Below are 7141 nucleotides of genomic sequence, written 5' to 3'. Positions count from 1 at the left end.
AAGAGCTTGAAGGAAACTCGTAAAAAGTGTCTACCAGTCACTGGTCCATATCTAGCCCACATAGGTTTATTCTGGTTTTAAATTAATCCAATATATAAAAATCAAGAGATGTCACTTTTTTACAAAAATCCAGATTTCTGATGTCTTTTGGAAACCCATAAGATCTGGCAACACCAGGCCAACTTTCCAGTGTGGCCACAATTATTAAGAACCTAGTAGCTTCTGCTTTCTTCAAACAGGGATGTGCTCTTCAGAACATCACAGTTATGTGGCCAATCTCGATTACTTGTTACATGCTTGGCCCCTATAGTCATTTGAGTTTGCAACCACTGGTTGGCCCAACCTTCTCATGTTATACAGGCTGGGCTAGCTCAGAAGTTAAGTGAATTTCTTAAAGTCATTCAAGGGGTGAATAAAGTGTATAGATATAGCTCTTGCCCTCAAGAAACTTATAATCTGCTTCAGGGAAATTCATAAAGAAGTACAGAATATGATAATTACCCATATCAGAAGCATATACAGAATGCTGAAGAGATTGGAAGGAGGAGAGATCATATCTGGTTGGGCACATCAAGAAAGGCTTCATGTTGGTAGTATCATTGCACAAGGTAGACATATCATCAGAAACCAGTTATAGCATCAGGTAGCTCTTAGTACAAATGCTAGCTCTGACACTTATAAACTTTGTGCCTGAGCTTAAGTTACTTAACCTCTCTGCACCTTAGTTTTCTCAACTGTCAAATGGAAATAATGATAGAATGTACTGCACAGGATTGTGGTAAGGATTAAATGAGATAATGGAGATTAACGGACCTTGTATATAGTAAGCAATTAGCAAAATATTAATATTATTATATTTATGAAGAAATTAAAGTATCTAATGGTAAGAAAGAGGTGGTACTACCCAGCAGAGTGAACATCTAGTTAGGAAACTATAGGGTAAGTCCAGAGACAAGCAAGTACAAAACAGTTTGTAATGGTAAAGTTCATGGGTCAGTTTGGCTAAGTTATGGTGTCCAGTTGTCTGGGCAAGCAAGCACTGGCCTAATTGTTACTGTGAGGGTATTCTGTGGATTTAAATCATTAGTCAGTTGATTGTATCTATGAATGATTACATATACAATCAACAAAGAAGATTACGTTCAGCAATGAGAGAAATTTCATCCAATCAGTTGAAGCTCTTAAAGGAAGACCTGGTGATTTCAGCATTGTATACCAGTAGGCCTCTTTCCCCAACCACTCTGGTAATTGCCCAATGTACTCATGAACAAAGTGGCCATGATAGTTGGAAAAGAAGTTATGCATGGGCTCACCAGGATGGACTTCCACTTACCAAGGCTGACCAGGCTAAAGACATTGCTAAGTGCCCAATCTGCCTGTAGCAGAGAACAACACTCAGTCCCCAGTATGGCACCATTCCCCAAGGTAATCAGCTTGCTTCCTGGTGGCAGGTTGATTATATTAGGCCACTTCCTTATGGAAGGGGCAACGTTTTGTTCTTACTGGAATAGACTCCTGATCTGAATATGGATTTGCCTTCTCTGCATGACATGCTTCTGCCAAAATGACCATCCATGGAATTACAGAATGCCTTATCCACCATCATGGTACTCCACACATCTCTGCTTCTCACCAATGAATCCACTTCACATCAAATGAAGTAAGGGAATGGGCACATGCTCATGGAATTCTCTGGTCTTATCATGTTCCCCATCATCCAGATGCATCTGGGTTGATAGAACAATGGAATGGCCTGTTGAGGACTCAATTATAGCACCAACTAGTTGGCAATACCTTGCAGGGCTGGGGCAGTGTTCTCCAGAAGGCTGTGTATGCTCTGAATCAGCATCCATTCTATGATGCTGTTTCTCCCATAACCAGGATTTATAGGTCCAGGAATCAAGGAGTGGAAATGGGCATGGCACACTCACTAATCACCCTTAGTGATTCCAGGAAAATTTTGCTTTCTGTCCCTGCAATCTTAAGCTCTGCTGGTCTATAGGTCTTAGGCCTAAAAGGAGGAGTACTCCTACCAGGAGACACAACAATGATTCCATTGAACTGGAAGTTAAGACTACCACCTGGCCACTTTGGGCTTCTCATGCCTCTGAATCAACAGGAAGGGAATTACTGTACTCACTGCGGTGATTGATCCTGACTATCAAGGGGAAATAGCACTGCTACTACACAATGGAGGTAAAGAAGAGTTTTCCTGGAAAACAGGAGATTCCCTAGGGAATCTCTTAGTACTACCATGCCCTTGTGATTAAAGTCAATGGACAGCAAAAACAACCTAATCCAGGAAGGACCACTAATGGTTCAGAAACTTCAAGAATGAAGGTTAAGTTCACCCCAAGAGGCAAAGAATCATGGCCAGCTGAGGTGCTTGCTCAGGGTAAAGGGAAAATTGAATGGGTAGTAGAAGAAAGTAGTGATAAATATGAGCTACAACCATGTGACACAAATGAGAATTTTAATGGCTTTGAATATTTCTTGTTTTGTTATGACTATATACACATATATATTCATACATTTACATATATATTTTTACATATTCATAGAGCAAATATCTTTGTTTTCTTCCCTTTCTAATCCCCTTACCAAATAGCATAAGTTATATTAACTTTATGTCATAGTATTTAAGTTACAGGATATCAAGTTTAAGAGTGAATATTGGGGAAGTGGGGGGTCTGTGCCTCTGGCTCAGGGCAGAATATAGTAGAGGCTGGAGTGCAGTCATTGCCATAGTTTTACCTCCACGCCCAGCAGAGTCAGCCACTGCACCCAGGCATGAGGAGTAGCAGGGCTCTGTTACCCAGGACACTCAGCTCCATGACTCCCACTGGGACTACTGCAGAGTGAAGGGGCCCAGGCTGTGCCATGCAGGCCAAGAGTCTGGGGTGAATGTGGCCCCCAGGGGCCAGCAGCCCCACTAGGGGAAAGAAGGAATTTAAAACTTCTCTCAGAAGTGTATGGTAGAACTAAAGAAGAAGACAACCAAGGGCCATCTGAAATTGTGATTGGCTCTCTAATAATCCCAGGACAAAGTTAGACATCACACTCAAGCTTAAGTTTTCCTAAGACCACTACAGAAATGTTTAGTATAAAGACTTGGGCTGAGTATGTTGAAGAATAGGCTGCAAAGGACCCTTATGGCTTCCTTATGACAGTGATTTTGGCCCTTACTCCATTGTTCCTATCAAGTGCTGTACTGTCCTGGAAGATGGCCAAGATGATTGAAGCCAGGATAAAGAAGCACAAGAAGAAATAAAAACATCAAAAAAATATTGCAAAAGCCAAACAACTAAAAATGGATTGAAGAAAAGAACAGGCTGTGAAACCAGAAGAAAATCACTTGGAAAATTATGCAGCTTTGGAAGGACTCCCTAATGGTTTCTTCTTTGGATTTTATGACAGTATTATATAGTAAACAAAGTCTGACCAGAAGGAAGAATCATGTTGGTTATGACCTCAGTATTGTAGTAACTTTTAGGCTTGGTTATGGAAGTATGTTGGTATCTATGACATTGAGTAAGTTAGCATTTGTTATGCTAAAAAGTCTTTATAACTGACTTAGTCATTTACCATTTTGTAGCCTATCTACTGAAATAAAAATATCCTATGGTGAAAAAGACAACTTTAGATTATGAACTCTATTCAAATAATAGCTTAAATTCAGGTCCTATTCTGGACAAAGAAAGTAAAAGTCAGAAATTTCCCCATTAAGATGAAAAGTATGCTTGGACTTAAAAAAGATACAGTATATTAATCACATCTTTTGTCATTATTGTTTATTTCTTGGAATATAATCATTTCTGGTTTTCTCAAAGCAAAATATTAATCATTTAATTCTTTATTTTCTGAATAGTTTGTCTGATTTTAGCCTTTATACTGGTTATATAATGTAATGGTTAAGTTCATGAGTCAACTTGGCTAAGTTATGGTACCATAGACACTCTCCTGACCTAGATGTGTTGAAGCCTGCATGAACATAGCATAGCAGATGCCACAACAGCCTGGAACCTGATTTATTCTCACCACAGAAATGATTCCTTTCTCAGGCACTGGGATGGTGAATCCTGTGAATTCTGAAGAGGGCTGCTAATTCCTGGTTGTTTCTCTCACACAGCCAGCTCTTCTCTGAACTAGAGTTAGCTCACCTTTAGTTATCACTAAATAAGTATTTCAAGAACACATGCAAATACACACTCACACAACATAGATTGACACAAACATTGCACCAAACCCAATGTAAAAGAAGTCTATAACTGGGAACAGAAAGTAATTTCACCATAAGAATTCATTAATTTTTCTCAAGTTTTGCAACAGTGAATTCCATAAAACTCTACAGTCTGATTGTATATCTTGCAAAACAAATTTTATTTTTAATATTATATATCCTAAGTAGCAGACCAGGACTCCACAGTATTTGCTTGATGTGACCATATACCATTTCTCCTTAGTTGATTTGCAAGTATGCACATGTGCTTTCACATCTAATTTGTTTGATTATTGTTATTAAACAGATAAATACTTCAAAATAATGACAATGTTCATTTCAGTCATAACTCTACTATTTTTACATTGATTTGGTTCTTTTCAAGCACTTTCTAAGTGTAGATATAAAAATATCATTTAGTAATCAAATATTTAATGAGCACCTACTTTTTTCTATTTATTCAACCAATAGTTTGTGTCTATGATGTTCAAGGTACTGTGGTAACAGTAGAGATACAGTGGTGACCAAGACAGTTATAGTCCCTGAAAAAGTTGTGGTAGGCAAATGGTCATATAAAGAATTAAAAACTGTACAATTATTACTTATACAAGTGTACCAGTGGGTCAAGAGGTTGTCAGGGCAGCCCTTCCCCATATGGCCAATCAGGAATATAGGCCATTTTTCACAAATGGCTTCCAAGATCAACCTCCAGGTCATTTCCAATCTAGCAAGCTGAAAGAGGAAAAGAGAATGGAGGGGTGAGTGTAGGAGGTCACTTCCATGTGTATGTGAGATTGTGGAGGGACAAGCATAGGTGAGGCATGGAGAAAATACACATCACTTCCACTCAAATGCAATTGACAAGAGCTCAGTCTCAGAGATGCATCTAACTGCAGTGGTCTAAGAATTAAAATTCCTGACTGGACAGCTATACTATAATATGGAAAGTGGACAACTAGATGAACCCCTCCCACAATCCTTGTACTTACGTGGTTTATAAGCTAGTAGGGAATACAGGCAATAAATATGCATATAAAAATATATAATATAAAATAATGATAATCATAATAAAGGAAAGACACAATGGGCTATGGGAATGTAAGATAGGGAGAGCTGGCCTAGTTGAGGAAGTCATAGATGCTTTCCTTGAAAAAAAATAAGATAAGGAAATGTGAGTTAACAAGAGAAAATTGAGTAAGTGCATCTGGGCCAGGAAAAGGGCATGTTCAAAGGCCCTGTGGCAGGAAGGAGCTTAGAGAGAACAGAAATTGAAGTAAGGCAAGAAGCTGAAGCACAAAGACCAAACGTAAGCACAGGGTTAGACGAGCCTAAAGGGGGAGGATATGGGTCAGATCATACAATGATTTGTAGGCCTTATTAAGAATTTTGAATTTCTCCCTAAGATCAGTTGCAAAGAGAATTATATTTTCACATCTGTATTTTGAAATATCACTATGGTTTTGCAGTGGAAAATTGATTGAAATGAGGCCATTGTGGATGCAAGAAGATAATTTTTAAGGGTTTTGAATTAGTATAGTTGATAGAGTAGATTGTGTTAGACTAATGGTGCTGGAAGCAGAGAAATAGATTGAATTGAGAGATATTTAGGAAAATAAATTAATAGAGTAAATAATGGATTTTATATGGCAAGGAAATGAGAAGAAAGAAGTAACAGAAATGACTTAAGCTTGCCTATCAGGATGGATAGTGGTGCCACTGGTAGAGACCATTATTTAGAGAGGTAAATTATGATTTTATTTTGGACACAATGAGTTTGAGGTACTTCTAAGATAAGCAGATGTATCATGTAGGCTACTGGCTGTAAGGGACTGGCTCTCAGAGGAATAGCCTATGCTAGAGATAGAAATTTGGGAGTCATTTGAATAAGGAGGTAATTTGAGTGTTGGGACAGATGGGATCACCTAGAGAAAGATTACAGATTGAGAACAGAAAAATGTTTCAAAACAGTATTGGGGGTAGAGCAAGATGGCAGAGTGGTGAAGCGTGGGTTTTAGTTACTCCTATGGGGAAGCTGGTAGATAGCCAGGAACTGTGTGGAACGGACACCTCAAGGGAACCTGAGTTTGGACACACATCATACAAGAGTCTCAAGCACTTGGACCAGTTGAGATCACTGAAATCTGTAAGTTCTCCTGGCCAGGGGGCCCATGCCCTTCCCTGCCAGGCATAACAGACTGTTTGGGGCAGTTGGTGCTGGGAACCAGGAGGGAGAACTGCAGTTGCAGCACTGATTACCAAACTCAGACTGCTGGAAAAAAAAAAAAAAAGCTCCAACCATAGAAACACTGAGAACAGACACCAGAGAATCTGAGAGCAGTCAGCCTAGTGGAGAGGGGATAGGGCTAGCAAAAACAGTAAAAAATAAATAATTAAAATAAAATAAATAAAAACAGAGACTTTTTGGAGTTGGGGTGAACATAATGCAGAGAAGGGCTGGGCTCAAACAGAATCAGAAACATATAAAAACCCAAGGGGCAAGGGCCCTTCTCTGAAAAGCCAGTTTTTCTGGTTTCTTGTTTGCTCTTCAATTGCTCTCCAAATTCTTGTCTTTTGCATTTCAATAGCCAATCAGACCTGCAAAGACTGAATTAAAGGGCTTTTCTTTAAACAGTCTATACTGGGCCCTTCTTTTTCTTCTTTCTTTTTTTTAATCTTTTTTTTCTCTTTTTTTTAAACAGCTACTCTAAGTAGTCCATTATAGAAAGCCTCAAAGACTTGCAATTTGGGCCCAGGCAAGAGCAGAGCTAAGCTCTGAGAGATAAAGCAATAAGCCCAGTGAGGGAGAAAATTCACTAAAGAATAACTTCCCCAAGGAAAGGGTGGAATGGCCCAGATCCAGAGGTAGCCCTCCTTTGGGGAACTCAGACCCCAGGGGCTGGAATACAGAAACAGCTTCAGTCA

The 7141-nt window shown here is 39.2% G+C and overlaps 1 pseudogene; it reads left to right on the top strand.

The window, feature by feature from the left end:
- Positions 1-3094: 3094 nt before the first annotated feature.
- On the top strand, positions 3095-3319 carry LOC119522006 (annotated as a pseudogene).
- The last annotated feature ends 3822 nt before the right edge of the window (positions 3320-7141 follow it).

Source organism: Choloepus didactylus, chromosome X, assembly GCF_015220235.1.
Source record: "Choloepus didactylus isolate mChoDid1 chromosome X, mChoDid1.pri, whole genome shotgun sequence".
Taxonomy (NCBI): domain Eukaryota; kingdom Metazoa; phylum Chordata; class Mammalia; order Pilosa; family Megalonychidae; genus Choloepus; species Choloepus didactylus.
The sequence above is the reverse complement of the archived record's forward strand: the minus strand, read 5'-3'. Positions and strand labels throughout refer to the sequence as shown.